Source organism: Ambystoma mexicanum, chromosome 10, assembly GCF_040938575.1.
Source record: "Ambystoma mexicanum isolate Mex_15411 chromosome 10, UKY_AmexF1_1, whole genome shotgun sequence".
Taxonomy (NCBI): Eukaryota; Metazoa; Chordata; class Amphibia; order Caudata; family Ambystomatidae; genus Ambystoma; species Ambystoma mexicanum.
In genome coordinates this window covers 1036760750-1036785080 of record NC_090932.1, presented here as the reverse complement: position 1 = coordinate 1036785080, position 24331 = coordinate 1036760750, and positions in this window count along the sequence as shown.

The following is a 24331-nucleotide window of genomic DNA, read 5'->3' as shown; positions in this document are numbered from 1 at the left end:
TCTGGTTATTTGGTCTGTGATCTTTATTGGTAATTCCATCTAGCACAAGCGACACTTCAAGGTGCTAGAGCACAGTATAATCTTGTTTCTTCCTGCGCCTGCATTGGGCACCCTAGCTCTCATATATCTTCAAACTGAACACTGAAGGCTGAGATTGAGAATCTTTGGGTTGAATGTACTGTCCCTCAAAGGGGCGGGGGGGGGGGGGACTGCCCCAGTGAACATAGCTAAGTATTGTGTGGAGCCACTTGCTAGCCAGGGTAATGATTTTCCATTTATTTCTGCAACACGTCTTTATTGGGGGGTGCATGGGTCTTTGTTTAGGGTATCCACTCAGAATAAGGTCTTTTAAGTTAGGCCTCGTCTGAACACCCGCAGGGCAATGTGTGGTAATTGGAAGCGTTGGGGCATGCTGTCAGAAGGTGACATTTCAATGAGATCGATGTCTCTGTTCTGATTAGATTTCCGTATTCAAATCTCATCTTCTTTGTTTATGATTTAATTTAAGTGCATTTCCGAGGCTAACACATTTTTTACAGACCCTGTATTGGAAGGGAGTGTTCCAAACGGTGTCTCTGAAGTCTGAAAGGCATGCAAGGAGCCTATGCCGACGAGGTCGGACATCACATTATTGTACACACTTAGATCTAGTTTTTGAAGAGCTGATGAAACTGATGAATGACATGGTCTGCTTCCTATGATGTGGAACAAAGCAGACAGAACGTAGTCTTGCATTTTTTCAGAGCTTTAAGATTATGTAGCTAATTAGAATTCTAGATGAACAGGGGTCGCCGCCATTTCGTGGGTTTAAAGCGAGCAGCTCAATTGCCATTAGCTGCCGTGTGCAATTTCACTATTTCTACACGTGTAACCACTATTGCACATCCCCTACTGAAACACTGGATGTTTGAAAACGCATCTGTCTGTGCATTAGCAAAATCACCTTCAAGCTTTAGCATAGAGGTGTCACCATGCAAAGGTGGGGGCTTCATCCTTGCGTATGTACTCAGTGTGAGTGGATATTCACCAAACATGCAATATTTCTACATGCAAACCCCTGCAATAATGTGGGACCCAGCAGTACGTTAGTCTAAGCTTTACTCTATCAAGCATTTGTGTATAGGCGCCTTATAAATGCCATATCATATCATATCATTTGTTTGAACGCTCGGTGGCTGCATTTCTGGTGAGAAAGTGTTGGATTTATTTCCTGATTTTAAGTTGTACTTTTGTTTCATTACTGTGCTGCCGAAAATAAGGCGTTTGTTTTATGTTGCCTAATTCGTCATGAATATGTATAAAGAGTCCTCATGCCCTCTCCAACCTTGTTCACATGCCTAAATTCATTAACATCTGAAATATTCACCCCTTGACATTATTGCATCACTTCGTATAGTTTGTCCAGTTTGTCGTTGTTGCTGCATTGTCGCAGACAAAACTGTTTGCTGTGTTCCGAGGGGGTGCATCCTTTAGAGTTGAGTTTGTATTGATGGGCAATAAATGAGGAGTACATTATTAACCCTTTCAACTGAACACGATTTATTCAGCAGTGCCATATGCACAGTATATTGCTTCCAGGCTCCACTAGCGAGTAAATAAATAAGGGCACTAAAAAATAGGAGAACGTTGCACTTTCAAAATGTGTGCAGAAAGCAGGGTGGTACCTGCAGGCGACCAAGTATGAGAACAATGCAGAAAAGAATAGTTTAACACCTTGGATTTGGTGTTCTGTGGGACCCACCGCAACATTATTTTACATAAGTAATGGCAGACAAATTGAATCTATATTTTGGCAAGGTAAAACAAAAGCTTTCTGGAAGAGACAAGAGGAGCAAGCCTAAAATGGGTTCCCCGTTGAAGAATTGCATTGAGAAGTCTGTTGAATGGTTTTCATGGGAAACAAACAGACAGATCGAAATGTGCCGCTGACCTGGGAGAAGGTGGGATGGCAAGCTCGGGTGGGAGGTCCAATGTTGAACATCGGGGAGGAATGTATAATGTGCCCAACATAATTGCTGGACCCATATGGATGCAGTTACAATGAACAAATCCTACCATCCCTGTAAAGTAAGGTGGACCACACACGTTACACGTATTGGCAATAAAAATCCGTAGGATTTTATTGTTACAGATATGGTTATGGAAACAATAACAATAGTAGCATATCCTTATGGTATCATACTTTTGGGCACCGGGTCCTGAGGTAACCCCCCCTGGCCGTGCTGCCTTCTTGTCCCACTACTTGTTGTGGTCACCATACAGTGTCCTGTTTTTCTCTTCCTTTGTTCTTCTACCTTCTTTTCTAGGGTGGGAGGGTTTTGGGAAAAGAATAAAGATATGGAAGACACTCAGTTAACAGTGAACTTCCTGACTGTTTGGGTCCCCGTTCAGAGTCGACAAACAGTATTTTGTGAGAGGTGTGCAGCTCTTTTTATAAGACCCATGGGTAGCCCTGGGTCTTTGAAGTGTGTCTGTGGGGGCTGAAGCCCAACCTCCTGGCCGGCAGTAACTGACTGTGTGCCCCCCATTGGGGGGCAGGCATTGTGTTTTCCCTGCCTGACTGGTGGTTTCCTTTGGGTGCTTAGCACCCTGTTGTTTTGTGGAAGGGTGAGTTGATTGCTCACACCTCACCCTTCCCTGTCTTTGTAGTGGGAGAGACTGCGTGTCTCCGACTGAGATGAGGAGAGCGTCAGGCATGGGGGAAAGAGCTGCCCCTCTCTTGGGATGGTACCAGCAGTTACCCTTTATGAGAAAAAGCTGGATGAACACATCCAGCTAAATCCGGCGCTCTCCGTTGGAGCTCTTCTGGAGCTCACTGCTCAGATTGTGTTTGTTTTAATGTGTAATAAGCTTAGAGTTCATCGCTCATGGATATCTAAAATCGTATTTAGAGCCACTTTAGAAACATTTCAAGAGTATAATCCTGAATCTGAGGAGCATCAACAGCTGGGTGTTTTGCTAAATAAGAAGCAGACTTGTTTCATTTTGTGTACAGTTGTTTTAATGCCAATGCATTTCGGAGTGTATCTCCTTCTTCAGGGCGTTAACCATACCACTTATTGTAAATTCAACTAAAAAGTTTGTGAAACTAGTGGGGGCACTCAGCGGTTTTGGAGCTTCAAGTCGACGTCGCTTCTATCATGGATAGGGATCTGGTGCAATAGCCAGCTTCTAACTCAAGTGGGTTTGTGCTTGCCAATTACGCCTGGAAACTGTGGACCCTTCCGTGTGTCAAGGATGACGGGGGACGACTGCTACCTGTCTCGCTTTGGGAGGCCCTTTAGCATTGCCCAGGACTGATGGGGCAGCAGAGCCCTGAAGAAAGAAAGAAGTGGGGATTCTAGGCAGGCTGGAAGGGACAGGGTGTAAAAATAGAAGTGAAGAGCTGAGATGGGCAGGGTTAGAGAAGGTAGTGCTGGCAATGAGAGAGTGGTGTGTACACCATTGTTTAGGGCATTCTAATTGGTATGGTGATGAGGCGGATAATGCTGATCGTGTGATTTCGAATCTCTGTTCATTACAGATGTAAGCAATTTACCAATAACAATTACAATGTGAGGTGTCTGTACTATTCTGGTTGCTCTCAAAGCAGGATCTGTGAAGGTGATGTTGCTCCCACTTACCCTCTAGTCTGTTGGGTGTAGTGGCACACACTGCACCTATTTGCTTGCATGCTCCTCTTGTGATTGGACATTGGAAGGTACCGTAGAGTGGGGGCTCATTGTGGACTCATGCATCCATCAATGCAGAGCAAAAGTAGGAACCATCTTGTTTAACTCGCCTGATTGGAGCTGAAAGGAAGTGAAGCTTAACTTGCAAGATAACAGCATTTAAAAGTGGAGTCAAATGCATTGTTGAGCTTAGGAGGTTCGACTGTTCAGGCCAGTTGTTACATTTGCAAAGGGGCATTCAGGCACATTCCACCAGATTCGGCACAGTTTGAGTGATACGTTTTCAATGGAAAAGAAAAAGGGGAATGACAAGGTGTCACCACTGATCTTGGCCAGACATGGTTCCATGTGAGACCAGTAGGTGCAAGCTGGAGTGGCATGCAGGATACTGAAAGGTAGGCACAGCTCTCTAAAGGGATTGGGGAACCAAGAAAAGGAAGGAATTGTGCCCTATGGGCCGAATGATGAAACAGGGTATTGAAATAGGGGGGATGATCTTGAACACCCAGCAGGAAATGATAATGGCTGGGGCAGGGGTTTAAACAGCCAGTGGGAGTTCATTGTTTTTACACACCTTTCGAGTATGTAGGGCAGCTCTCTGACAACCAGACCGAGAAAATACAACCCACTAGGGAAAAAGATAGGTGCACCAGTTTTCCAGAAGAACAACAGCTTTATTTTGTATTCTGTATTAAAAACGGCCACAGAAACTCGATATACAGAGTTCATCCCCCACCCGTATTGGCTGCACCCATATATATGCTAATAATTACATTTGGCCGCTCTTTCAACAGGTCACGTCGTTTTCTCCATCTCCACCACATGTGGGTAACCACCTCTTCCATCTTGGAGCGCTGCAAAGCAATTACTTGGACTAGAAAGCCGCCCCCTACCTTTACTACTAACAACGTGATCTGCACCTGGTCGTCAACATGAACTATGCTGATAACTTCGAGGTCAGCCTGATCCTTGTGAACAAAGGAACCCTTTTCTCATTCCAGTCAGGCCGGCGCCCCCATCATGTCTCCCCACATTATGGGCATCACTCTTGGCTCTCCCTGGTGCAAATCACAGATTGTGTTGTTCTCTGCTCCCCCTGTTCCCCTCCTAGGAGATACGCCTGTTGTTCCACTAATCAATCCAATTCATGAAGGATTTAAGATTCACATTCTTACACATCTGGTAGTTCAAATAGAGTGACCACCATTCTGGGGGGTGCTAGTGTCCTAAATCTTCAGTTCATGTTTTGGCAACCCAAGGCCTCTGCCCCGACTCCGATAAGCATGGCCTCCGTATTGGGCCGCAGCCCTTTGCCTGTTTAGCTGTGCACATTCCTGCCAAATTGTTCAAAGACCTAACTAGATATATTTATATGTGGGCGAAAGTGTGTTTTCCTTGCTGAGTGTGGGAATTGAAGTGTGATATGATGAATCCTTGTTGTTCTGCTGTGGGATGTTTTAACTCACTAGGTTCCTCCCTGCGACATCCCTGTGTGATGGTGCAGGAATCATCAAAATGGCCGCAAAATCTCTCGGTGCGCCAAAACCTATGAAAATTGCGATTTGAAACATGGAAAGATGGCTGCCAAATCTACTTTGCCTGTTGTCATTGGTGAAACCTGCCACTGGGCTGCCTACCAAGTAAAAATGGAAACTGCATGAAAGGCAGTGCTTTATGGCAAGGAAACCCAGAAATTGCCTTTAAATACCTTTTCCTTGGTTGCTGAAAATATAAAATACCGAACCAAAACACCACAAAAACACCCAATATCTTTGCTGGGTGTTACCCGCCACTTCATTTAAGGAATCAATATGAACCCACAATGTCAGTAAAAGTGGAATCTATCATCAAAATATCAGCGGCCGCCTGTGACTGTTTCAAAAGCCTGCATTTAAACTGCAAAGTTGCACCATTAAGATCTAATGTCTTAAATCTAAGTGACCTGTCATTAAGAGGAACATAGATTATAACTATTTAATCTCCATGATTTAGAGACTGGAATCAGAGTTCCAGCTGCTTCATTAAAAATTGCAAGTTTTATTTTAAATTAAGAAAATGTTATAATTTGATAGTGAATTTAGCTGAAACTCAGAGTCATCAAACCATTTCCCCCCAGCTTTCCCCAACAAAAGGCATCTCTCCTGCTTCCCACCAAAGGTCAGAAACTCACATTCAGGTGTTGATTAAGAGGGGAGGAGATTTGGGCTGCTGCTCCTGGAAGAGACAATGGGCCTCATTACGACCCTGGCGGTAAGGGGTTAACGCCAGCGTTAGCTGCGCCGACCCCTTACCGCCAACTACAAGGTCCCTTAGCGCCATGGCGCTTTTAACACCTGCTTTTAGCAGGTGTTAAAATCCATGGCGCTAAGGGACCATGGAGTTAATTACGCCACCGTAATTTACGGTGGCGTAATTAACGCCTTCCCCACTCCCATTATGCCCTATGGGGCAAAAATGGGAATGGGGAAGGGTAAATGGGGATTGGGGACTTACCGCCCCGCCGACCTCGGAATGGGGCGGTAAGTCCGCCAACCACCATGGCGTAAACGTAGTTTACGCCATGGTGGTAAAGTCACGGCCCAGGCGGTAACTTACCGCCTGGGTCGTAATGAGGCCCAATGAACCTTCCTTGGCTGAAAGGATATGCAGATTGTAAGTGTCCAGAGTGGCAGAGGCCAGAGGAAGAAGGCGGGGATTGCTCATGAGCTACAAGAAACATTTGGAGGCGGGGATAGACATATTTGTTGATTCTCAATGCACAGAAAGCATATTTCTAAAAAGACGGACAAAACTATGCGAATTTGTAAAAATTGTAAAATTACAGTATGGTTAATGTGATTTTTTTTGTGCACATTTTAAAAGGACCAGGAACTCTGTGCGATGTTTTAAGAAGGCGTAGTGAAAATTCTGGTTTTGTAGCAATTGTATTCATGTCAGAAGCATGAAACGGAATACGATTGTGCCCATATACAATGCGCACATATGTATTAAATTGTGGACAAATCAGATGTTATGTCACAGATAAAAACTGCAAAAAATTTTCAAATCCAGAGCCAAGACCTCACAGCTATGGGATTTGGAAGAATATTTGCTCCACAAAATATGTGATCTATGTATGTTGGTGGTATAAAGATTGTACACATGTAAAGATGTATTATATCAAAAATATATTTTATGTGCAAAAGGAAAAGGGGAGGTTTTCCCTGTCTCACAAACCGCATCATCATGATGACGCTCTGTTTTCCCCTCCAATCAAGGGAGAGAGCAGACTTTAGCCAATGGATTACTTAAGGGGTGTGCCTAGGATAATTCAGCATACCCACCCCTTTAGGAAACACATAAATAGAGACAGCTTAGGACCTAAAATAAGACTGATTGACCCACCATCTCGAATTTGGCAAAGCACTTTGAAGGAGATCCATTCATACTCCTTGTTCCAGACTACAGAAAGCTTGCAAGCAGAAAGGCTCAGAGCATAGCTGAACCACTTTCAGCTGGGCCTAACTTCCAGAACCCATCCCTCAATTTAAAGGGGAAACCAAGAAGCAGCCAGGCTGTGCTGTAACTGCTTGCCTGCCAAAGAATCATTTTCATAACCAGAAGGGCAGATTAAACCCTGTCTTGTGCCGTACTGTGCTTTGCAGACCAGAGAGCAATTGCAGATCCAGTCCAGTCCTGCCGTGCGGTGTCCAGAGGGCCTTGCTGATCGCTGACCCGTCCAGTCCGGTGTGCCCAGCAATCTGTCCCAGAAATCTTTGACCAGAATCCTTGACGGTTCCATTCAAACATTGGTAGTGAGTATCCATAGCATAAAATTGTCACTAGCCTATGTACTATCTATAGTCATCCATATCAAAATCAAATCTCTCTCATATCCAGAACTGTATTGATAGAAATCCTTTTGTCTTACCTGAACTCTCTCTCTTATCCTATAGTTCTTCTGTAATAATATTGTTAAAATCATCTTTGCGCTGATATCTTTCATCTGAAGAAAGGCAAGCGTCTCAGTGGGCAACAACCTGATCAATGACGTCCTGTCGTGTAGTTTGTATCTTCATAGTCCATTCCTAGGGTAAAGAAACCTTGTTTGTATTTTAAAAAGCGCATTCTTGTTTTACAATTTTGTCATCCTGCTGAAAAAAATGACCTCCAGGAAAACTTTCATAACTTCTTCATACTTTATGCTAGAAACGGAATTTAAGTGTCTCAACTCCTTCTAGTTATTCCGCAATCACGCTAACCGCGCACGGACAAGTTTGCCGCAAATTTCTCGTTTGGCTCAAATCTATAACGTGTAAAATAGCTTTTCATTGCACGCAACCTCAAAATTAAGTTTACAACTTGCTTCTTACCCTCATATCATTGCTAGTGTTTGTCTGAACCCATACAAAGCGGCTCCCATTAGAATTTCAACAATTTTAGTGATTCACCATTTCATTCAAGCCAACTTTAAAACCATTTTGACAAGTTTGCCAATCAATTCTGTTTTTCTCTGGTGTTTGCTAGGGGGAGATTGGGATTGATATATTTGCTTGAACTCTGCATTCCTGAAACCTGTTCTCTCTCTTTCTAACTCTTTATATTGCATATTGGATGGATTGAGGGGTGTGCAGGGGGAAATAGTAATCACATTGCCATTTGATTGAACACACATAAAAGTATTTTCTGTGCTACATTATTTTTACCTTCATTTGCTCCTTGTGATTAAAGAGATTGTTTAGTGTGACATCACCCCATTGATGATTATTGTATAACCATTAAAAATAGTGTGATATATATTTTGCAATGCATAATAAACATTTTAACTTTGCAAACCAGCCTGCTTCCGGGTTCATTGTGACTGGGGGGGGGGGATTCAAAGAGAGGGGCATGATATAAGTGGTACATTGTTCAGAAATAGAAGAACTTATAGACACAAATAATTAATTAAGGGTTTCAGCTGTGCATCACACGCTAGGCATTGACATTGGGGGCTTGGGCTGGGATTTCCGAATTAGACATACCACTTGTGACAGTCTAATACAGTGTGCTAACTAACAGGGTACATAAGCCCTGTTGGGCTACCACACTGTGTTACACTGTGAAAAGCACCCTTCAATAGGAACGCTCTAAGGAATTTGGTCTGTTTTGCAAAAATAAAATAAACTCCTGCAAATAAGAAAGGAAATTAATATTTCCGGAATGGCGACTTTGGTAGAAATAAATATGGCAAAAGAACACCTGCTGCACAAATTATTTGTCGGGGTGAAGGGACAGAACAGGATCAGAAGGTTTGGTTGCAAGGAATTAAGGAACAGGCCACTGCAACAGGATTAAATATATGGCAGGATCAGGGTCCATTAGATATGGCACTGAGTGAACTGTATATGGCCCCTAAGGTGAAAGAAGAGCAAAGTAAGATTGCCAAAATAGTGGCATATCTGTATTTCCAAATGGGAGCAATACAGGACCAATATGCCGAAAACCTAGATCTGGCAAACAAGCAACTACAATCACTAGAAAAGGGCCAAACTGATCTGGACTCTGCAGAGCAAAGGCTACAAAAGAGCCATGAATCAGAAAATGAAACCAGGTAATACCTGATAAAAATAAAAGAAGATATGGATATCCTGCAGCAGGAGAAGGTAGAGCAGGATACCAGAGTACTGGTGCTGCAGAAGGAGTGCCAAGAAAGTTTGGACTCTCTACTGCAGAGCCAGAAAAAGCTTGAACAGCAAATACATTTTAATAGAGCATGATCAGAGCAGGTAGTCACCCTGCAAAACCGACTAGACGAAGAAAAAGAAGAAAATAATAAATTAATCCTCAAAGACCTGGACACCCAGACAGAATTTGATGGAGAGCGCCAGAAAGCTGGTGCACTCCAAAGACAGAGGGACGACCTGGCTGCACAGAGGGGTACTCTTGTTCAGGAAAGGGACACCTTAGGCCAGGAGGTCAGTTATTTAACAGATAAAATGGAAGAAAATCACCTGGCCCTCCAGGAACTGGGTGAGCTCCAAAAAGATTATACAAAACTGTTAGAGCACTCCAGGAGAATGGAAGATGCTCTGGCAAAGAGTGACCAGGCCAGTAAGGACAGGACCCAGGAGGTAAACCTCCTGCAGCAAAAATTGGCCCAGTACTCTAAAATGACACAGGAAGCACAGAGAGACAATGGGGCTCTCTGTGAGAAGAATGACAGGCTCCACAGACAGGTAGCTATGCAAGAACAATTGATAGAGACTAGCAAGGCCTTGATAGAGGAACAGAAAGGTCAGGTTCTTGCATGGCAACAGGGAGCAGGGGCTGAGAGAGATGGGGTCCTCTGGGAAAGGGAAACACCTGAGCATAACCTCAGGAACCCTAGTACCAGAGGCCTTCATCTCTTCCACTCCATGGACTCTGCTACCCCCATGTCCACTGGCGCACATGAGCCGAGGGCCACGGGGATGGTAGACTTCAATCCAATGAGGAATATGGGGCTCATAGATCAGCACCTCCCAGGAATGGATGGGCGGGCATCTGGGTATGGGTTCCCAAGCGCTAGGGCCATATTCTCTGATCAGGGAGACTCCAATGAGGGGAGGGTCAGAGAAATTGATCCTCAAAAATACCATTTACCCAAAGATCAGATGGTAAAATTTAGTGGGGAACTCCATGAGAGTAGGCCCACTAAGGGAATCCTGAAAACCTCTGCCCAGCTAGGACAGTGGTGGGGGTACTCATCATATCCTGGGAGCAAGGAGGAATCAGAAGACTCCTCTGAGTGCCACAGGACTCAAGAACCTAGGCCCCCACATTCTGCCAGCCATTCCCAAGCTCGCAGAATCTGGGAGCGCCGAGAAGACCAAACAGGCACCTCTGGTAGCAGTGCCTCTGAGTCAGAGGATGAGTGGACCAGGGTCACCCGAACTAAGGAAGCCCACAAGGTCAAGAGGGCCTTGCTCATGGATCCCCTAAAACAAATAAAGGCCTTAGGAGCATCATCACGCCCTATCATAAGAATGCGAAATATTCGGTTTGGGAGCACCTCGAGCTCTTTGGACAAATGATGGAGACTTTCCATTTAAAGGACAGCCAAAGCTGTATTCAATATGTAAAGTGGATCTTCTCTCCCAAGTATCAGCCTCTTTGCGGGGCTGGAGGATCAGAATCATTCCAGATGGTCCACCTATAGGGCGGCCATCTTGAAACACTTTTCTGTGCACAGGAATCCTCAGGAGGATCGCAAGGTGGCCTATAACTTGCAAAGTGGGGAAGATCAGGCCCCACAAGAATTTGTTCAAGAATTAAAGCGTGCCTTTGCGCAGACCAATAGAAGGGTGCGCACTGACAGCAAAGTGTTTCTGAATACTTTCTTCCACGCTCTCCCTAAGTACATCATAAACCAGCTAGTGAGGGACTTTCACGAGAAAAGATCACTAGACTGGGTCATTGAACAAGCCACGCGCATTTATGAGGTGCAAAAGCCAGTGGAAAACAAAAATAGTCCCAAAAGCCCCAAAACAAGCAACACCCCTGCTGCTGCTAAATTGGCAGAGGTGAAGGTTGCCCCCATTTTAGATTTAGAAATGGGGGGGCCTAAAAACCTGCCTGCACAGAATCAAAACAACTACAAACCAGAAGGCCCTCGGGCCAATCACAAACAGGGAGCCAGGGAGGTAATTCACAAATGGGACCCCTAACTCCCCTGAATAAATCAGCCCATGCTACAAGGGCAATAGACCCATCCTGGGTTATGTGTGGACTCCTCGAGCCCAAGGGGGGGGGGCAACCAGACAGCAGCTAACCAAGGGAACTTCCCTTCTCAGTAATCCACCAAATACCGGACAGAATTTCTTCCCAAGGTACCCACCAAACTTTAACCCCCAAAACAATCCATCCTTCCTTCCCCACTTTCCTGAGCCCAGACAGCCCAATCCGGGAGAGGGGAGGCCAAGGGTGGATGGGTACCCACATTTACCTAACCCAGGGTATTTTGGGAGAAGAGATAGCTACCCTTCCCGGGATCAGCCCAGGGGAGAGATGAGGACCCCGTACCAGCCGGAGCGGGTGTCCCAACTAGAGTGCCAGGTCCAAAACATGGCACAGGACCTGGGTCGCATGCTGAGGGCTCAACAGAACACTCAGAAGAGCATGGCGGTGCAGAATGCCCCAAATCCAGGACCTGGTGCTCCATAGCAATGACGAGGGAAGAACCCCGACAACCCACTGGTTCCCAGGGAGGAGGGACAAGGAGAAGGGGGGTTAAAGCCTTAGAGGAAGCTTCTTTCCCCACTTGTAAAAAAACCCTGGAAACCCAGGAACCGGAACCAAAATATCCTGCCCCCGAAAGTCTGCCACCCAAGGAGCAGAGGGGGGTAGGAAAAATAAAGAGCCCAACGAGACCCATTTTGTGGTGAGGTACAAATATTCCAGTTTGAAGGAGAGGGGTCCTCAGAGGATCCTGGGAAAAGGATCTTCTCCTTCAGAGATGGGGGAACTTCTACCAAATGGTCCCAAAGGATCCAAATCCAGACTGGGTAGATGTGGGGACTGAGTTAGCACAACCCATCATCAAACCCCAGAATCATCAGCATGAAAATCCCCTGGTTCAAACCCATCCTGGTGACTGCCTCCAAAAAGGGGGGGGCAGCCCAGAACCAGAACCAGGGGAACCCAAAACTTCCCCCATATCTAGCTGTCACCTTTTTCTTTCAGATTCCCAAGACTCCAAACAGAATCCCGCACAAATCACCTTCCTGTCAGTGTCCAAAACCAAGAAACTAACCCACCAGTTGTCCAAAAATGTACATTATCTTTGCCGCCTTGAGGAGAAGGAGGGAAGATTCTATACCCCGATCCAAATACAGGGGCAATGTACAATTTTGGCACTTGTGGACACTGGATCCCAAGCTACCCTTCTGTCAAAAAGGGCCTTTGATCAACTGAATTCGGGAAGGGGGGAGAAATACCAGATTCCTCTCACCCCTCTTCCTGGACAACTTCAGAATTTCGACGGTAAGGAAATTCCCATCGAGGGGACTCCGGATTTGGATATTAAAATTGGATATTAAAATTGGGCAACACTGTGAAAACAGAAACAAAATATCTAGGCTGAGTACCCTAAAAGGAAATACACCTCACACAGGTTACAAAGGAACATACAAAGTACTTTATTCTCTATCGAATTCAGTTACAGAACAGTGCAAAGTCAGATAGCTATTGGCCCTCAGTACAACACAACGTACTCCAGCGTGGTTCAGTGTGTTCAGTGAGAGACTGTACATTATAATGCATTCGTTTTTTATACCTTTTGTGAGCGCTACGGCCAACCACTCCTCGGGTTAATATTCTACTTTATGCATCACCAATTCTAGGGTTCGTTGCCGAGTCTCAAATAACCGCATCTAACTGGTTTGTTCTTTATTACATGTAACAATAGGTGTATGCATTAATTGTGTATTCTAGGTTTCGTATTGCAGGTCTTTTTAAACATTAATACAATATAGTAAAACAGATGTTCTTTGTTCAATACATTATCATACTATATACTCGTGGATTGGTTTCATTGCGCAAGTAATCCTTTTACACATGGGTCAACGTAGGACGAGGTCTCAGTTCATGACCTCAACAAGTAGCCTGGAGGCAGATTGCACATTAGCGATGTACAGTGGTCAAGACGGCCATATTGTATTTTGCAATGACATCGTCCTCCATTTTAGCTCACAGGGTGACTTTTCCACATAAATCCTAAAATGGCGGTTTGACCTGAAATGGCGGCCTACATGGATTAAAGGTCAGGACCTTGTAACACAGATCTCGCAAGTGACTTTCGAGCAGATTCGCGTAGGCCTATATTAATATATTTATTACAGTAGGAGGCACGATATACTTTTTATTCTGACAACACAAGGTGAAGCACCCGGTCATAGTTATGACTCCAGAGGGCACCCCTTGTTAACTAGGGAATGACATCCTGCATAGGTTGTCACCCCTCATATATTGTGTAAACAAGGTCCTCTGAACCCAGACTAACCGACCAATAAAATTGAAACAGAGTGTCAACCATGTTAGTTTAAACGGCACATGCCACATGGCTGAACAAAAACCTGACCAAATAGAATTTCACTTCCAGAATAATCAAATCCCAGACGTGACAGTAATTGCAGTAGGACAACAAATTGGTGATGACGAGTCCTTTCTATTTCTGAAAAACAACCTTCCTTCCAGTCTAAGGTGGCATTCCACACTGGAAGAAAACACTCTGAAATTCTTTACAAATTCACAATCAGAAAATGAACTGTTATGACCAATCCCCAAGGAGTGTTTTGACAGTGATAGTGACGATGACACAACACCAGACAGGATCTTCACCCGGCATGGGGGGAATTTCCTGGTGTACACTTCCTGCCCTTATGGTAAGGAGATGTGACCTGTGACTTCAGGAGGGATGAGGTGATATTCCAAGTCTGCGAGGAGCACCTGAAACCATTAGTCCAAATCAGCACTTTGACCAGGGACTTCTCCACCCAGCTGGAGGAGGTCGCTGAGATAGCAAAACCAGAGGTCTTTCCAGGCTTCAGGCAGATGGTTGAAGAGAGAGTCAACCTAGCTGATGCCTGTGAGACTCTGGAGCAAAAGCAAAAATTGAAACAAGTTTTCTTAGATTTTCAAGATCTCTTTGCGGTGGACTCATATGATTGTGGTTGCACCGACATCCACACAACAACAATTCCTATGGACCCGGGCATGACTCCAGTGTTTTTGAAGCAATTATCGCTTGCCTCTCGCATCAATGGAGTCCCTTACTGAAATAAATAAGAACCTTGAGTCCTGTGGGATAATTTTTCCAGTCCACAGCACCTTCAATAATCCGGTGCTGGGGATTTTGAAGTCAAACGGCCAGTGGAGACTCTGTGCCGACCTAATTGAGCTCAACAAACGGGTCCATAATTCCCAATGGCCTCTTCCCTACATTGACGAAGGGCTGGCTCAGATACAGGGGTCAAAGGTATTCACTGCAATAGACCTGACCAATGGGTACTGGACTGTACCTGTCAGTAGGGAGGACCAATAGAAGCTGGCTTTCACCTTCGGGGGGCAGCAGTGCACGTGGACCCGGACTCCCTTCGGATACATCAACTCTGGCATTGAATTTAACATTTTTCTACACAAGTCCATGCCCGACCTGGGTGAAAGGAGTAACCTGGCCTATGGAGATGATGTTTTAGTCAAAAGCTCAACTGTGGAGGAACACATAGCGGAGATCTGTTATGTTCTGACACAGTTGAGGGCTGCAGGAGCAAAACTCTCCTTTCAAAAGACACATTGCTGCAGAACCCATGTCAATTTCTTGGGGCATGAGATTACTCCTCAGGGTCTCTGTCCCGAGAAAAAGAAAGTGGAAGCACTCCAGAAATTAAAAGACCACACAACTCTGCGGGAACTAAGGAGCCTCCTTGGACTAACTAATTACAGCAGAAAGTTCATTTAGGACTACGCAGAGATCACAAGACCCCTGATCCATCTTTTAAAGGGGGGGGGTCAAGTGGAAGTGGGGTCCAGAACAGGCCGAGGCAGTAAGACAACTCAAAAGAAGCCTCTCACAAGCGCCTTGCCTAGCTTACCCTGTCAAAAACAAGGAGTTATTCTTGGAGACAGGGTTCTCAAATACATGCTTGACTGAAGTATTATATTAAAAGCATGACAAGGTCAATTAAGTAATCTCCTGTGTGAGTAAAACTTTATCCTCTGTGGAGGAAAAATTCAACAATTGTGAGAAGGCACTCCTGGCAATGGTGTGGGCATTGAAGAATTACCGCCTGTTTATCCAGGGGGAACACATCATAGTGGAAACTCCACACCAGCCTATGCAATATCTCCAAAGTGAAAGAATCTGGGAAGGAAATTTGAGTAATTCCCAAATTAGTTCCTGGATTCTGTCAATGCAAGGCTTTCCTGTGGAGGTCAGATATGGCCAAAACAAGAAGAGTCCCCTCGCGCAAGGTCTGGCTGACTTGCATGATTGTGCTAGAGAAAACTGTCTAGCGGACAAAAGTCTTAAAATCAAGGACAACATGGAGGCATACCTTAATTCCCCACACAAAGTCTATGAAGAAGACCAGTGTGAGGGAATGCCCACTGTCTATGTGGATGGATGCTCTTACCATGTTGACAACAACGGGGAAAAAGAACTTGTGGCTGGTGTAGGGAATGCATGGGTGAATGATGCCCCAGAACCCTCCGCTGGGTACACAATCGGTCCGTGAAGTAGTCAAGTGGCAGAGTTGATGGCTGTGCATAAAGCCATCCTCACTGCTGTCCAACATCAACTCCACAAACTGGTCATAATCACTTATTCAGATTATGTACGGAACGGGTTTGTGGAGCACCTGGTTAACTGGAAAACCAGAGGCATGCTATGTGCTAATAACAAACCATTGAACATGGAAAATTAATCCAAAATATTGATGATCTGGTCACCTCAAATGGGATGACCATCTACTGGAAAAAGATGAAGGGTCATTCTAAAGTAGATGGACCAGACAAAACTGGAAATGACCTAGCTGATCAGCTGGTCAAAACAAGAGCCATCCAAGGGGATCTACTTGAGATCGAGTCCCTGTTGGGGGAAATCCAGGTCACTGCTATCACTAGGTCCCAGACAAATGCTCACAATGAACTCTCCACTGCACAATGGGGTAAGGAGACCCCAGATGCTGATTTGATTACGGCTCAAAAAGGGGATCCGATAATTGGTAAGTTTTATCAGCACATTGAGGAACCTGAGAACTTTTCCCCTGACGGATACCGATTACATTGGGGAAGAGGACCTCAGAGTGTTGATGAAATGTCCAAAAATGTTCCGAATCCAAGACGGTTTGTTGGTAAGGAGGTCCCTAGCTGGCCATGATCAGTGGGTGGTCCCTACCTCATTCCGAAGCCTGTTGCTAAGCCAAGCCATGATGTGGCCACAGCCAGTCGTAGGGGGTTTCATACAACACTTGAAATCTTAAGAGAGGTTGCATACTGGCCACACATGGGGCAAGACCTCGATCAATACTTGAAGGGGTGTCTTGTGTGTGCACAATTTCAGCCAACATCCCTCACACACCGTGCGCCTCTCCAAAAGAGGGGGATGACACTGCCTTGGTCAGATTTACAAGTCGATTTTATCGGGCCCGTGATTCGCTCCTCTAGGGTGAACAAGTACATGTTGACCGTGACATGCTTGTTCACTAAATCGGTGGAATGTCTCCCGGCTCCAAATTGCAAGGCAGAAACAGCAGCTGCCCTGATGATCAACCACATCTTCTCACGTTTTGGACTACCCCAAAGGATCGAGTCAGACCGAGGAAGCTACTTCACTAGCAAAGTGATGACAAAGATGTGGGAGATACTTGGGGTCAAAAGGAAACTACACATTGCCTACCGGCTAGCCTCTAGTGGTGCAGTGGAGAGATACAACAAGACAATTGTGAGCATATTAAAAAAGTTTGTGGCAGAGTCTGGGCCATGTTGGGACATCCGACTACCTCTTGTCCTGATGGCCATCAGATCTACCCCTTCTTCTGCAAAAAAAATGTCACCGTTTGAGCTGATGACTGGACGAAGGATGGTGCTTCCCCAGCATCTGCTTTATAGAACCCAACCCAACATTGACAAATGCCTCCACAACTCATGAGTATGTTGAAAATCTGAGAAAACACCTTCAACATGCTTTTTCCTATGCTCAGCGAAATCTAGAAAGATCTGCAGACAGTATGAAGACCCACTATGACTTAAAGGCTACTAGAAAAGAATGGAGACCGGTTCTACTTATACAATTTCCAATGGAACCAAGCCAAACAGCACAAATTTCTTCCTAGCTGGCGGGGACCTTTTGAAATTATAGACAAAATCTCACCAGTCGCCTACAAAATCCGTATCCCCAAAGGCAGTTTGGCAGAGGGGGACGATAAGTGGGTCAACATCAACCAATTGAAGTGTTGCCATCCTAGGCATACTCTGCAGCAATTCATCGGGAAACCCACATGGGGACAACCCAGCTCCCAAGAAGTTCCTACTATAAAACTACTCCACCTGTTGAAAATGAGTAATAAATTGCAAATATAGAAGATTGTCTTATATGTCAAATGTATGCATATGCCCCACTACATGAATAGTGGTGGGGAAATGTCTACAAATATGCTCTGTTTTGTCATCTTTGAATTTGAAACCATGGATCCTAAGCATCAAGGAGGACCACTCAGGGACTGGAAGGAAAAAACCAAGGGGTCTGGGGTATCGCTCCATACTCTCATCCGGAACCAGTTAGGGGAACCTGTCAATCCACCACTGATGGGAGAAGCAGATGAATTTTGCCATGTGGACCAGAAAGAAAAAAAACTGAACATCCCAATCTCGCGACTTCCCCTTGACGGGCGGTCAAAAGTCAAATCGCGAGGTGGGGCTTTGTGGGATGTTTTAACCCACTAGGTTCTGCCCTGAACCATCCCTGTGTGATGGTGCAGGAATCATCAAAATGGCCGCAAAATCTCTGGGCGCGCCAAAACCTATGAAAATTGCACTTTGAAACACAGAAAGATGGCTGTCAAATCTACTTTGCCTGTTGTCAGTGGTGGAAGGAGACCTCACTGCTGAAACATGTCACTGGGCTGCCTACCAAGTAAAAATGGAAACTGCATGAAAGGCAGTACTTTAGGGCAAGGAAACCCAGAAATTGCTTTTAAATACCCTTTTTTTGGTGGCTGAAAATATAAAATACCAAACCAAAACACCACAAAAACACCCCATATCTTTACTGGGTGTTATCCGCCACTTCATTTAAGGAATCCTTATGAACCCACAATGTCAGGAAAAGTGGAATCTATCAACAAAATATCCACAGTAAAAAGTGTGCTTGCCTGTGAAAATCTGGGCGCAGTACCAGCGGCCACCTGTGACTGTTTCAAAAGCCTGCATTTGAACTGCAAAGTTGCACCATTAAGATCTAATGTCTTAAATCTAAGTTACCTGTCATTAAGAGGAACATAGGTTGTAACTATTTAATCTCCATGATTTAGAGACTGGAATCAGAGTTCTAGCTGCTTCATTAAAAATTGCAAGTTTTATTTTAAATTAAGAAAATATTATAAATCCACAGTGAATTTAGCTGAAATTCAGAGTCATCAAACCAGTTCCCCCAGCTTTCCCCAACAAAAGGCCTCTCTCCTGCTTCCCACCAAAGGTCAGGAACTCACATTGAGGTGTTGATTAAGAGGGGGAAGGAGATTTGCGCTGCTGCTCCTGGAAGAGACAATGAAGCTTCCTTGGCTGAAAGGATATGCAGATTGTAAGTGTCAAGAGTGGCCTCTGCCAGAGGAAGAAGGCAGGGATTGCTCTTGAGCTACAAGAAACCTTTGGAGACGGGGATAGACATTTGTGTTGATTCTCAATGCACAGAAAGCATATTTCTAAAAAGACAGACAAAGGACTGTGCACATTTGTAAAAATTGTGAAATTACAGTATGGTTAATGTGCTTTTTTTTGTGCACATTTTAAAAGGTCCCAGAACTCTGTGCGATGTTCTGTGAAGGCGTAGTGAAATTCTGGTTTTATAGCAATTGTCTTCATGTCAGAAGCATGCAACTTCATACGATTATGCCCATATACAATGTGCACATATGTATAAAATTGTGGACAAATCAGATGTTGTGTCCTTGAAAAAAAGTGTGAAAAATTGTCAAATCCAGAACCAAGACCTCAAAGCTATGGGGTTTGGAAGAATATTTGCTCCACAATATATGTGATCTATGTATGTTAGTTGTATAAGGATTGTACACATGTAAAGATGTATTATGTCAAAAATAGATTTTATGTGCAAAAGGAAAAGGGGAGGTTTTCCCTGTCTCATAAACTGCATCATCATGACGACACTCTGTTTTCCCCTCCAATCAAGGGAGAGAGCAGACTTTAGCCAATGGACTACCTGGGCGGTTTGCCTAGGATAATTCAGCATACCCACCCCTTTAGGAAATACATAAATAGAGACAGCTTAGGACCTAAAAAAGACTGATCCACCCACCATCTCGAATTTCTGTGAAGCACTTTGAAGGAGATCCATTCATACTCCTTGTTCCAGACTACAGAAACTTTGCAAGCAGAAAGGCTCAGAGCATAGCTGAACCACTTTCAGCTGGGCCTAACTTCCAGAGCCCATCCCTCAACTTAAATAGGAAACCAAGAAGCAGTCAGGCTGTCCTGTAACTGCTTGCCTGCCAAATAATCATTTTCATAACCAGAGGGCAGATTAAACCCCGTCTCGTGCCGTGCTGTGCTGACCAGAGAGCTATTGCAGATCCAGTCCAGTCCTGCCGTGCGCTGTCCAGAGGGCCTTGCTGATCGCTGACCCATCCAGTCCGGTGTGCCCAGCAGTCTGTCCCAGAAATCTTTGACCAGAATCCTTGACGGTTCCATTCAAACATTGGTAGTGAGTATCCATAGCATCGGATTGTCACTAGCCTATGTACCATCTATAGTCATCCCTATCAAAATCAAATCTATCTCTTATCCAGAACTGTATTGATAGAAATCCTTTTGTTTTACCTGAACTCTCTTTCTTATCCTATAGTTCTTCGGTAATAATATTGTTAAAATCATCTTTGCGCTGATATATTGCATCTGAAGAAAGGCAAGTGTCTCAGCGGGCAACAACCTGATCAGTGACATCCTGATCTGGTGGCTGCGCTGTCGTGTAGTTTGTATCTTCATAGTCCATTCCTAGTATAAAGAATCCCTGTTTGTATTTTAAAAAGCGCATTCTTGTTTTACAATTTTGCCTCTTTCTGAAAAAAACGACCCCCATGAAAACGTTCATAACTTCTTTCTACTTTATGCTAGAAACGAAATTTAAGTGTCTCAACTCCTTATAGTTATTCCGCAATCGCGCTTACCGCGTGGACAAGTTTGCCGCAAATTTTTCGTTTGGCTCAAATCTATTACATGTGAAATAGCTTTTCATTGCACCCGACCTCAAAATTAAGTTTTTAACTTGCGTCTTACCCTCATATCATTGCTAGTGTTTGTCTGAACCCATACAAAGCAGCTCCCATTAGAATTTCAATAATTTTAGTGATTTAGACAATTTTCAGTGTTTTCACCATTTCATTCAAGCCAACTTTAAAACCATTTTGACAAGGGTTTCAGCTGTGCATCACACGCTAAGCATTGGGCCTCATTACGACTCAGGCGGTAAGGAATTACCGGTACCGGTAAGGGCACTGGTGCCGGTTATCCCTTACCGCCCAATTCCGAGGTTCCTTTGAGGGTCCTCCCTTAACGCCTGGTTTTACCAGCCCTTAAGGATGGGACCCGCAAAGGGACCTTGGAGGTAATCACGGTACCGCAATTTGCGGTACCTTAATTACAGCCTTCCCCATTTCCATTGAGCCCTATGGGGGCAAAAATAGGAATGGGGAAGGGCCAATGGTGAATGGGGAATTACCGCCCCGCCAACCTTGGAATGGGGCGGTAATTCTGCCATTCACCATGGCGGAATCGGTAATGTACCGGCGTCAACCATGCGCTAATAGCGCCATGGTTAACGCCTGGGTCGTAATGAGGCCCACTGACTTAGGTGAAGTGCCGGGTTGGAATCACTTACACTGCATCTCCTACACGGCTTGTGAGGATTCAGGCCTACTCATAAATGCAGCATTAGTTCACACCATGACTATCGCACATATGAAAAATCTTCTACACAGCACTATCGCAAAGCAAATGGTTAATTCTCCCCTATATAACTCGCCACCCCAGCCAATTACTTCTACCCGTAAGGCTCCACCTGCCCTCTGCATCATCTTTACACATTCTCTGCGTTTTCATATATTTTCCTGCGAGCTAAATCATTTGGGTGGCGCGGTAATCTGAACATGCATCTGATCAAGTACTTCAACACATTCACTGTAAATATTAGTCATCAATGTTATTAGTGACTTTCGTGAAGTAGTGTTGCAATGTGATTTAGGGTTTTGTTGTGTGGTATGGTTTGTATTGGGGAAATAATTCCTACTGAGTGCTTACACCTTACTGTTGACCTTACTAGTGTTTCATCATTTCATATCAGGTACCCTTAACAGTGATTCAAACATGTTTCCTCCATTGAGGCAAATGAGATTAAATGTACATTTGTATATTTTTTAGAGACAACATTAGTAGGTAGCTATTTTTTAGAATTCACAATTTCAGCAGACAGACAAACTAACACACAGTATGATGAAGGGATATCCCCAGGAACACATACTATTTGGAAGTGGAGGTGGCCAGATCAGACCTGATGACATAATGAGCTGAAACTCTCCTGCATCCCTCCCGTGGAGCAGCATTCTGCCTGTTTAGTTCCTATCTGTTTGAGGCAGGAAGCAATTCGAAAAGCATAAGGAAGTGGCAATACATTGTCTGGTTGATTCAGCGTTGGATGACCTAAACAATTTTGCAAATCAAATTGGGAGAATTGTTTTGCAGAGTCTGCCTGGATGAAATGTACTAGGCGTGAGTCGTGTACGGGAAAAATGGGGAAGGAAGTACGTTCCACTCCACTGGGTGGGGATGGAAATCCTCGGAAATTGAGCCATTATGGCCGTGCACAGAACATTCTGTCCAATCCTACTCATCCGATCTTAGTAAAGTAGCTCTCTGTTCTGCAGAGCACATCTCCCAGGGCATGCTCTCTTGAAATTACTGTACTCATCAAAATCAAAAACGGAATTAAAATGTTATTAAGCCGCGTCTCCAAAACAAACGCTCTTGAACAAACTGTTGCTTAGACATTCACTCAATGGGCCAATGAAACTCGTTGCATAATTTTGAAGAATCGTTTTTCATTACTATATATTCAGCACCTTTCAATACAGCTTTATTCACCAACTTTAGAAATAAAAAACGACGTTAACGATTTGAAAATGGGACAATAAATACTTCATCACACAATGGCATCCAAACACATTACCTCTGTTTTCACATTGAGAACGGCTTCTGCTATAATGGTGTTTGGTTAAAATGAAATTGAATTCTCGTTCACTGGGGCAAGCAGCGATTGTTTCATTTTTTGCACAGCTCTGGGCCGCGAACTTCTCCATTCCTCATTATTGACTTGTTTTGACACACAAACAGCAGAGTATAAAAATAATCAGGTTAAAAGAAAAACTCAGATAGGGCAAAGGCCGGCGTTCAAGGTGAAAGCGATATCTTTCAGAATCATTCGCTTGGAAACCATGTAACATTACTGTTTGAAAGTGATTAGAATGGCTGGGTAAAGGCTGCTGTAATATTTTCGGAGGAAATTGTGCCTGGGCTTCGAATGATGAAAAAGAAAAGGTCCCTTTTGTGTACCACTAAACGCAGCCCCATCTGCTATCATTGGCCTTGAGGCAGATCACTGATGGTCCTCCCCAACCCTTCACTTGTGGGCATCAATCCTTAAGGGCCTAATAATTAGAGCGAGGAGTGCCAAAGCGTATTGGTCTGGGTTTGTTTACTGGTCAAAATCGCTTTTTATATCAAGTTATTTTGGTCTTGATTCACATAATCTAATGTCCACACGATGCGACAAGCAAACTGCTTGTTGCCTCCTGCTGTCACCAATACCTACACACAACTTTCCTTAATTTCATTGGAGAACTGCATGTGGAAGGAGGAAATGGCCATGAGAGCAAGGACCTTGTAGCCTGGAAACTCTTGCATAGGTATATTTTTTAGCAAGCATGAAATATAGGGAAATGTATTGGCCAACTGCATCCATGTGGTGGAGGGCTGGGGTGAGTGCTCCTCCAATATGTGCCAGGGTTTGCTACATAGCCGATGGACTTCAAAGAGGTCCTCACCTCTATTGCTGTATTTATATTCTCACTTTTCATTTACAAAGGGAGAGACATGTACATAAATGTTCATATTTTGCAGGACAGGCAGGTGTTTAAAAGCTCCCGTTCTGCTTTGCTCATTTCACATGCCAGGAAAGTATGGTGCGCTATTGGTCCTCCCTCTCAGCCATTTCCTATTGATCTATTTATTGCAAAGCCATTTAGCCCACTTTAGCTACTCCAACCTAATCTAACCACCCTTACTTCCCCATAGGAGCTTCTCCTTACCCTCAATCTAACATCATGCCAACATATCTCACCCTCAGCTTTCTCCAACTCAATCACTCTGCAGCAAGTTCTCTCGCTCACTATTTCAGATGTGTATCATCCCCATAGCACATCTGTGCTACTAGCATTTCACACTGACTGTGGCACTTTCTGACATTGGGCCTGATTCCAAGTGTGATAGTCCGGAAACAACATACAGTGATTCTGATTACCGGCACTCATTCCGGACCGCAGCACTATGAGAGGGAATGCCGGTTACAACAGTTCTGGTAAGAGCATACACTGTGCTACCCTTGCTGGTAGCACAGTGAACCGAAACAGCAGGACTCTTCGGAAGCAGTGCCGGAAATACTGGCACCCCAAAAATAAGGCAGCATTATGACAGCGGTTTTCCTTGAAATACTGGCATGAAAATTATGATGTCACTGGGAAAATCATGCCAGAAACACCAGCACTGCAGAGCAGGTAACAACCAGGCCCAGGTGTGGAGGAACAGGCCACTTGTGCACCCAATGCACACAGCTGCACACAATGAGCACAGGGGCTGCTGAAAAGGACCACCACACACAC